Source organism: Triticum urartu, chromosome 1, assembly GCF_003073215.2.
Source record: "Triticum urartu cultivar G1812 chromosome 1, Tu2.1, whole genome shotgun sequence".
In the NCBI taxonomy this organism is placed as follows: domain Eukaryota; kingdom Viridiplantae; phylum Streptophyta; class Magnoliopsida; order Poales; family Poaceae; genus Triticum; species Triticum urartu.
The window spans coordinates 321,808,291-321,816,530 of NC_053022.1; the positions used below are offsets into that span (position 1 = coordinate 321,808,291).

Consider the following 8,240-nt stretch of genomic DNA (forward strand, 5'->3'; position numbering starts at 1 on the left):
GAGAACTTTTGTTTCTGCACATAAATAATACCATGGCAATTCTGTTGAAAACAGCGTCAGTCCGGTTTAGTTCCATTCAAATCATGCAAGTTAGAGTCCAAAACAAGGGCAAACATGTTTGGAAAAGTAGATACGACGGAGACGTATCAACTCCCCCAAACTTAAACCTTTACTTGTCCTTAAGCAATTCAGTTGACAAACTGAAAGTGATAAAGAAAAACTTTTACAAACTCTGCTTGCTCTTGTTGTTGTAAATATGTAAAGCCAGCATTCAAGTTTTCAGCAAAGATTATAGACTAACCATATTCACAATAACGCTTAGGTCTCATGTTTACTCATATCAATGGCATAATCAACTAGCGAGCAATAATAATAAATTTCAGATGACAACACTTTCTCAAAACAATCATAATATGATATAACAGGATGGTATCTCGCTAGCCTTTTCTGAGACCGCAAAACATAAATCCAGAGCACCTTTAAAGATCAAGGACTGACTAGACATTGTAATTCATGGTAAAAGAGATCCAGTCAAGTCATACTCAATGTAAACTAACAGTAATGAATGCAAATGACAGTGGTGCTCTCCAGCTGATGCTTTTTAATAAAAGGATGATGACTCAACATGAAAGTAAATAGATAGGCCCTTCGCAGAGGGAAGCAGGGATTTGTAGAGGTGCCAGAGCTCGGTTTTGAAATAGAGATGAACAATATCTTGAGCGGTATACTTTCATTGTCAACATAACAACCAAGAGGTGGCGATATCTTCCATGCTACACACATTATAGGCGGTTGCCAAACAGAATGGTAAAGTTTATATCCCCCCTCCACCAACAAGCATCAATCCATGGCTTGCTCGAAACAACGAGTGCCTCCAACTAACAAGAGTCCGAGGGGTGTTTTGTTTGCAATTATTTTGATTTAGTTTGCATAAAGCATGGGACTGGGCATCCCGGTGACCAGCCATTTTCTCGTGAGTGAGGAGCGGAGTCCGCTCCTCTTGAGAATAACCCGCCTAACATGGAAGATACGGACAAACCTAGTTGATACATGAGCTATTCGAGCATATAAAACAGAATGAATATTTGAAGGTTTAGAGGTTGGCACATACAAATTTACTTGGAATGACAGGTAGATACCTTATATAGGTAGGTATGGTGGACTCATATGGCATAACTTTGGGGTTTATGGAATTGGATGCACAAGCAGTATTCCCGCTTAGTACAAGTGAAGGCTAGCAAAAGATTGGGAAGCGACCAGCTAGAGAGCGACAACAGTCATGAACATGCATTAAAATTAATCAACATTGAATGCAAGCATGAGTAGGATATAATCCACCATGAACATAAATATCGTGAAGGCTATGTTGATTTTGTTTCAACTACATGCGTGAACATGTGCCAAGTCAAGTCACTTAAATCATTTAAAGGAGGATACCACCCTATCATACCACATCACAACCATTTTAATAGCATGTTGGCACGCAAGGTAAACCATTATAGGCTCCTAGCTAATTAAGCATGGCACAAGAAATTATGATCTCTAATTGTCATTGCAAACATGTTTATTCATAGTAGGCTGAATCAGGAACGATGAACTAATCATATTTACAAAAACAAGAGAGGTCGAGTTCATACCAGCTTTTCTTATCTCAGTCAGTCCATCATATATCGTCATAATTGCCTTTCACTTGCATGACCGAACAATGTGGATAATAATAATAGTGCACGTGCATTGGACTAAGCTGGAATCTGCAAGCATTCAATAAACAGGAGAAGACAAAGCAATATGGGCTCTTTTGTCAGATCAACAATAATGCATATAAGAGCCACTTCAACAATTTAATTAAGGTCTTCTCCTATCGACCCCCAAAGAAAAGAAAAGAAATATAACTATATACACGGGAAAGCTCCCAACAAGCAAAAGAAGAACAAGAAATCTTTTTGAATTTTCTTTTTAATTACTATTACAAGCATGGAAATTAAAACTAGCTAAAACCTACAACTAATTTTTTTGTTTTTCTTAATGTTTATTAAACACACAAGAAGAAAGCAATAAAAAGAAAATAAACTAGCATGGATAATACAGTGAAAAAGTATGAGCACCGACATCTAGCAACGAGTGTGTGAACATGAATGTAATGCCGGTGAGAAATACGTACTCCCCCAAACTTAGGCTTTTGGCCTAAGTTGGTCTAATGCCACGGATGGCCTGGCGGATATCCAAAGTTGCAGTTGGGGTCGTACTGAGTTGCAGCAGTCATTGCATCGTGGGCTGCAGCTTGGAGGCGAGCTATCTCAGCCCTCCTCTTATACTCTTCGGCCTCCTCTCTGGTTATAAAATATCTCCCTTTGCCTGAAAGTCAAAGAAAGTAGAAGCAGGGAGAGCGACGTGATAGGTGCGTCGTCTGTCAAAGATTAATCGATACTGGAGGAACTGATCATTCCTCTCAACAAAATGATGACGAACCATAGCCTCATAATCCAAATAAGCAGGAGGCTACTCAATATTATCCTCACGTATGGTTATACCAAGAAAATTAGCTATGCGGGTTGCATAAATTTCACCAAAGAAATCTCCATTAAATCTATTAAGATGCAACCTACGTGCAACAATGGCTCCTAAATAATGTATCTCCTAACACAGCACTCCTAAGAATACTGAGGTTAGGGACACACATATGACATGCTTCATCTTTACCGTTAATGCATCTACCTATGAAGAGAGCAAAATAATGTATAACAGGAAAATGAATGCTCCCTATGGTAGCTTGTGCTATATCTCTAGATTCCCCCATAACTATACTATCAAGAAAATCTCTAAATTCAGATTTGCGAGGTTCACTAGCACTACCCCATCGTGGAAAAGTCCTCTAAATCTATAGTGTAAGAATTTAAAACTATACAGAGGCTAGCCAACTCGTTCCCAGAAGGCTCCCTCGATTGGTCTTCGTCAGCCGTCGGATCTGGTTTTCTGGCGTGTCTAGGCCGTCAGATCTCCACCTCATGGTCAAACACGATTTTCACCTCGCAGTTGTTTTGACCGGTCAATGACGAGTGGGCTCGTCTCGCGCGCTTGTTGGCTGGGTTGACGGTGGCCGCGTGCATGAGGTTTTGGCCAATCCGCACCCCGCACCGCGCATCCGGCAGCCAATCCATCCTCGCCTCGTCCCACTCCCGCACCAGCCACCACCCAAACCCTAGCCCCCTTTCCCCTCGATCCCCACAGCCTCTCCCGCCTCCTCCATCCCTCCTCCTTGCCTCGCCACGGCCTCCCCCAGGAGCCTCGCCGCCCCTGTGAGCTCGGTGGCGGGATGAATGGACAGGGGAGGTGGGCGATGAGGGCTACTCCATCCACCAGATCCGCGCCGCCCCTGCCCAAATCTTCTCCGCGTGCGCCGCACCCAATCCCGTCCTCGCTCGTCTTGTCCCACGGCCAGCTCCCCATCCTCCTGCGGTTCCCCTCCCTTTCTTCCTTGTCCTCCCTTACGACACGCCGTCTGTCTCCATCCCACGTCCTCGCGGCCGCCACAGCCTCTCCAGGAGGCTCGCCCTTCGTGCTGCAAACAGCAGGCACGGATCTGCAGGAGGAAGAGGAGATCCCGGGGTCCAGGCGGTGGCTCGGTCGATGCGAGGTGATGGCGAGCCGATGAGTGTGGGCGGTCAAGACTACGGTCGCAGCTTTGGTGGTTGCGCACATGTCAGCGATTGCATCTGATGTCACACACCGAGGTGAGCTTCTCTCTCTCTCTCTCTGAACTTGTACAACACTACATAAAAATAGCTTCTCTTTGGCCGTGTGTTATTTGGAGATTTTTGCTCCATGTTGTTTCCCTTGATTAGGTTTAGAAGATGATTGTAGCACTTAGTCCAATTAGTATTTTTTCATATGCTTTGAATAAAATTGTGTTCAGAGATCATGTTGTATACACTTAGGATGCATACAATCATTTTTGCAGGTTCAAACAGGAGAAGAAGTACTATCTTGCCTGCCTGAAATTAATAGGAGCTCAGCCTGAATGTCGGATGTTCTTGAAGAAATACCTGGAATGTAGGATGGAGAGGTTAGCATGCTTACTCCATGTGTAATAATTTTAGAACTACTGTGTTGTAGTAATGTGTTTAGCTAAACCTCTTATTTGGCACATCCATAATTCAAACCAGTTTATGCGTGATGATTTAGGGTGTGTTTTGCTTTTTTGCCACTTTAAATTTAAATGCTCAAGACATTTGATAAGCGTAGATTGCAGTTGCAGAGAGTATGGTCATAAAAGTTTTGAAGAAATTTGTGAAGGTTGTCATTAAGATCTTTTAAGAGAGATATCTCCTTGTACCAAATGAAGCGGACGCTACAGGGCTTCTGCAGATGGGTGCATCAAATGGCTTCCCTGGTATTTGTGGAAGCATAAAATGTGAGGTGGAAGCGTTGCTAAAGATCTACATATTGTAGCAGTAGTTTTTACTGTGAAACATAAGCTCTTTTTATAGTGCAATTATTAAATTGTAGTAGTAGTTTTTCTTGCAGCTTGTAGTAGTAGTTTTTCTTGTCAAAATCAGTCCTTTCTCTGTACTTGTTGATCTTTTTAGTCTGAATTTTCTAGCCAATTTAGGATTTTTGTTTTGCAACATTATGGATGACGCATGTCTTTTATATTGGCTCGGATTGCAAGCTCTTCTTTACATTGGTGACACATATGACCTACAGCGTTGAATCAGTTGCATTTTTGTTGAATTTCAAATCAAAAGTCTTGAATTACAGTTTCAGATCTTTTTTACTTAGCTTGGCAATCAGTTACAGTTTCAGTTCTTTTTTACTTAGCTTGGCAATCAGTTAACTATCCAAGTACAACTTATTGAATGACATGTGTTGTCATGAATGAAAGCCGGTCCAGTCCAACCTATCGTTTTTTTATTGGGTCTAAAACTTGACTGAACCTGAACTGAAGTTTAGCTTAGCCTCATTTGACAAACAGATACACACACAACGCAGAATATATGTTCGTTCTTGAATGATATACTATATATATACCTTCATCCACACTATCTGATCACCAGTGCTTTTTGTTGTTGTCAGCGACATCATGGCTGCCGGCGGCAGAATGATGGAGAAGGAGCGGGAGAAGCAGGAGCTGCTCGGCCGCGCTAGCGCCGGTGAGATCTTCCAGCGTGCGCCGACGGACAAGCCGGCATTCACGCTGGCCCAGATCAAGAAGGCAATCCCGCCTCACGCTTCCAGTGCTCGGTGATCAGGTCCTTCTCCTATGTGGTCTATGACCTTGTCATCATCGCGTCCCTCCTGTACGCCGCGTTGGTCTGGATCCCAGCACTCCCGAGCATGCAACAGCTGGGCGCCTGTCCGCTCTACTGGGTCGTGCAGGGCTGCGTCATGAACGACATCTGGGTGATCGCCCACGAGTGCGGCCACCACGCCTTCTCCGACTACTTGCTGCTCGACAACATGGTCAGAAGCTCATTATCGTCTTGTCTAGCATTGCTATTATTCTGAACCTGGTATGGCCTCAAAATAAACTGAAATAGGGGAGTTGTTGGTCAAACAAATAATTCTGCATGTTTGGACACTCAGTTTTCTGCACTTTAGTCATCTGTATGGGTTGGGTTCATGAATAATCAGTGGCTGGCATCATTTTATATTTGCACCGTTTGAGTGCCGATTACAGTAGGTCTACATTTTTTAATCAAAGTGTTTTTATGTTACTTTGTTCTTCCAGTTTTCTGTCAGTAGTTTGTTCAATTCGTACGCTTGGGATTTGTTTGATTGACGTACCTTAAAGCTGATGCAATAATGCATGAACTATATTCTGCCCTTTTTATGCCCAAGGTATAGTTCTCAAATTTTGATGCTATAAACATGACTACATGAGGGAGAGTAGAGAATATGACAAAGTTAGATGAGATTTGTAGTGAAAAGCTTTCTTTCTTTTGTTTACCTACATATCTTGATTGCATGATTGATTCTTTTGCTGGATGTTAGGAAGCTTGAAAGTTCGGTTTTCTGATGGTGAGTTTATGTGTGGTTTCAGGGTTACAGATGCCACAAGGCTTGCATAACAAGGGTGGATTCCCTGAAAGGGGAGGCTTGCCAACCAAAAGGTGGTTCTTTCTTCTGTTAATTGTTTCGATCCTCTTTTTTTATTTATGCAAAAAGGAATGCTATTGCTTATGTTCTCTGATGAACTGCACCTTGAATTCTTGATTTTGCAATTCACTGAAGAATCGTCCATCACAAACTCTGTTCATTGAGAACTTTACCTGGATATGCTAAAGCTTGCACACTGACATTTGTTGTTCAGTTAGCGCTGGAGTTGTGCAACTCCCATGTAGTTTTCTAATGTGTCAACAAACTGAAAATTGTTGATCCTTCTCACTACAGATCGTGTCATGAGCTCGGAGACATTAAGGCACTGTTAGTTAGATGTTCTAATATTATCACGATCTTCCTTTTTTGTTTAGCCTAGCAAAGGTAAAATTGTTTCTTCTTTTCAAAATGTAAATTTTGTTGTCTGAAGCTCGTTTGGAACACTATGTTATGAATTTACTCTCAGTTCACAGGTTGTTGATTATCTATAGCCTACTCTGCTACGCAGTGATCCAACCATTTTTTCTTCTCTTGCTGCCCTGGTTGTGCTTCTTCCTTCTGGTAATGCACTGCTCCTTAGCTTCTTTCTTTGTATTTCTTATGAGTGTTGCGTTTTGCGTATGCTGCTCCCCCTGTGTGCATATACCATGGGCTGTTCCCTTGTGTGCTGATGATGGATTAGCTTACAATCAGATTCGTGTAATGGAGCTAAAAATATATTGGCTGGTTGTATCTCTTAGTTTGGCAGAAAGCATAGCATATCAAATTGATCGGTGACCATCTTCCTCAGTTTCTGCATATTTATTATTGGGAAGAGAACCAGGCTACTCATCGATTAATAAAAACTTTATAGCTCTATTCTCCTTCAAATCATTTCTTTAGTATTATTCTCTTAGATTAAAGGTATTATTGTGATGTTGTCCTGTTGTTCTGTATGTATTGGATGGCCATTCAGACATGTTTTAATGCGCTGATAGATAGATGTGCTTTATGTTTGCATAGTTGTTCCTGTGTTCTTGCCTTTTTGTCTGTGTTTGTTTTGCAGGTTAGACGAAATGCTCTGTTCCTAGACCTGCATCTCGTTTCTGCTCCTCAAGGTTTGCTCTCCTTTTCTACATGTGCATTGTTTGTGGTTGTAGATACATTTATCTTCCTGTGCGTAACTGATGTCTAGCATTGCTGAAAACACCTTTATCAGAGCTGGTGTCCACGCCTTCATCATAGCTGGTGTCCACATGTTCATCAGAGATCGTGTCCACGGCTTCAGCGGAGCTGCTGTCCACACTTTCATCAGAGCTAATGTTCACGGGATCATCCATGCGAGCACTAGCGGTGCTACGTGTTACAAAAAGAGGCCACGGCGTCCCGCCGGTAGCAAATGAAGTGGAGGATTGAGAGTAGGCTGAGCTGTGAGAGAAAAATAGTGGATTCCTTTGTACTGGCACGCCCACCTTTGACAGTGTAGCTCCACCACTGCATGCGAGCTCCCCTCATGCTCAGCCGTGGTGGAAGCCTAAAACAACATAGATTATCAATCAACACAGACTAATCAAGTCACATTACTGTGACGATGTGTAAATCTGCCAGAGGTTTTGAATGGGACTTCACACCACCAAATTAGAATGTGTACAAGACACCATTTTTTCGACTAAAGGAGATTATGTTTATTATAATATGTACTTGCCCACTGTGGTCTTTTATCATCGGGACGACAAGCCACCATTTTTTATTCTATTAAAGGAAATTAATTTTGCTCAATATATGCCTTCCCACAACTAATAAGCCAACTAAATCATGGATTTTGTTTCGGGTGCAACTCTGCTACCAAATTAAAATGTGCATATACGTCTCATTGTAGATAGAAGCCACCGTTTTATTTCTTGAAGGAGATTACAATTGTTGCCATATGTGCTTGCCCACAACTAAACCAACAAACTACGGATTTTATTTTCAATGTCCACATGGATTCAACGGGTCTCTGTACCATCTTAGACTTTATACAACCAAATAAGAATGTGTATATATCATCTCATTGTACACAGCAACACACCATTTATGGGGCTAAAGTATATTTCATTTATTATCACACGTGCTTGCCCAGACATTTTTTTAAATGAGACTCTATACTATCAAGTTAAAATGTG

At 41.9% G+C, this 8,240-nt stretch overlaps 1 long non-coding RNA gene across 14 annotated transcripts; it reads left to right on the forward strand.

Moving 5' to 3' along the window:
* The first annotated feature begins 3,122 nt into the window (after positions 1-3,122).
* LOC125509931 lies at positions 3,123-7,769 on the forward strand. 14 transcript variants are annotated; one of them, XR_007284358.1, is made up of 6 exons: positions 3,127-3,731; positions 3,959-4,063; positions 5,074-5,510; positions 6,041-6,110; positions 6,391-7,193; positions 7,295-7,769. It is a non-coding gene; the product is annotated as an uncharacterized LOC125509931 (long non-coding RNA). The 14 variants fall into 14 exon arrangements; XR_007284354.1 differs by having other exon boundaries at positions 5,074-5,460; XR_007284360.1 differs by adding an exon at positions 4,243-4,411 and having other exon boundaries at positions 3,123-3,731; positions 5,074-7,193.
* The last annotated feature ends 471 nt before the right edge of the window (positions 7,770-8,240 follow it).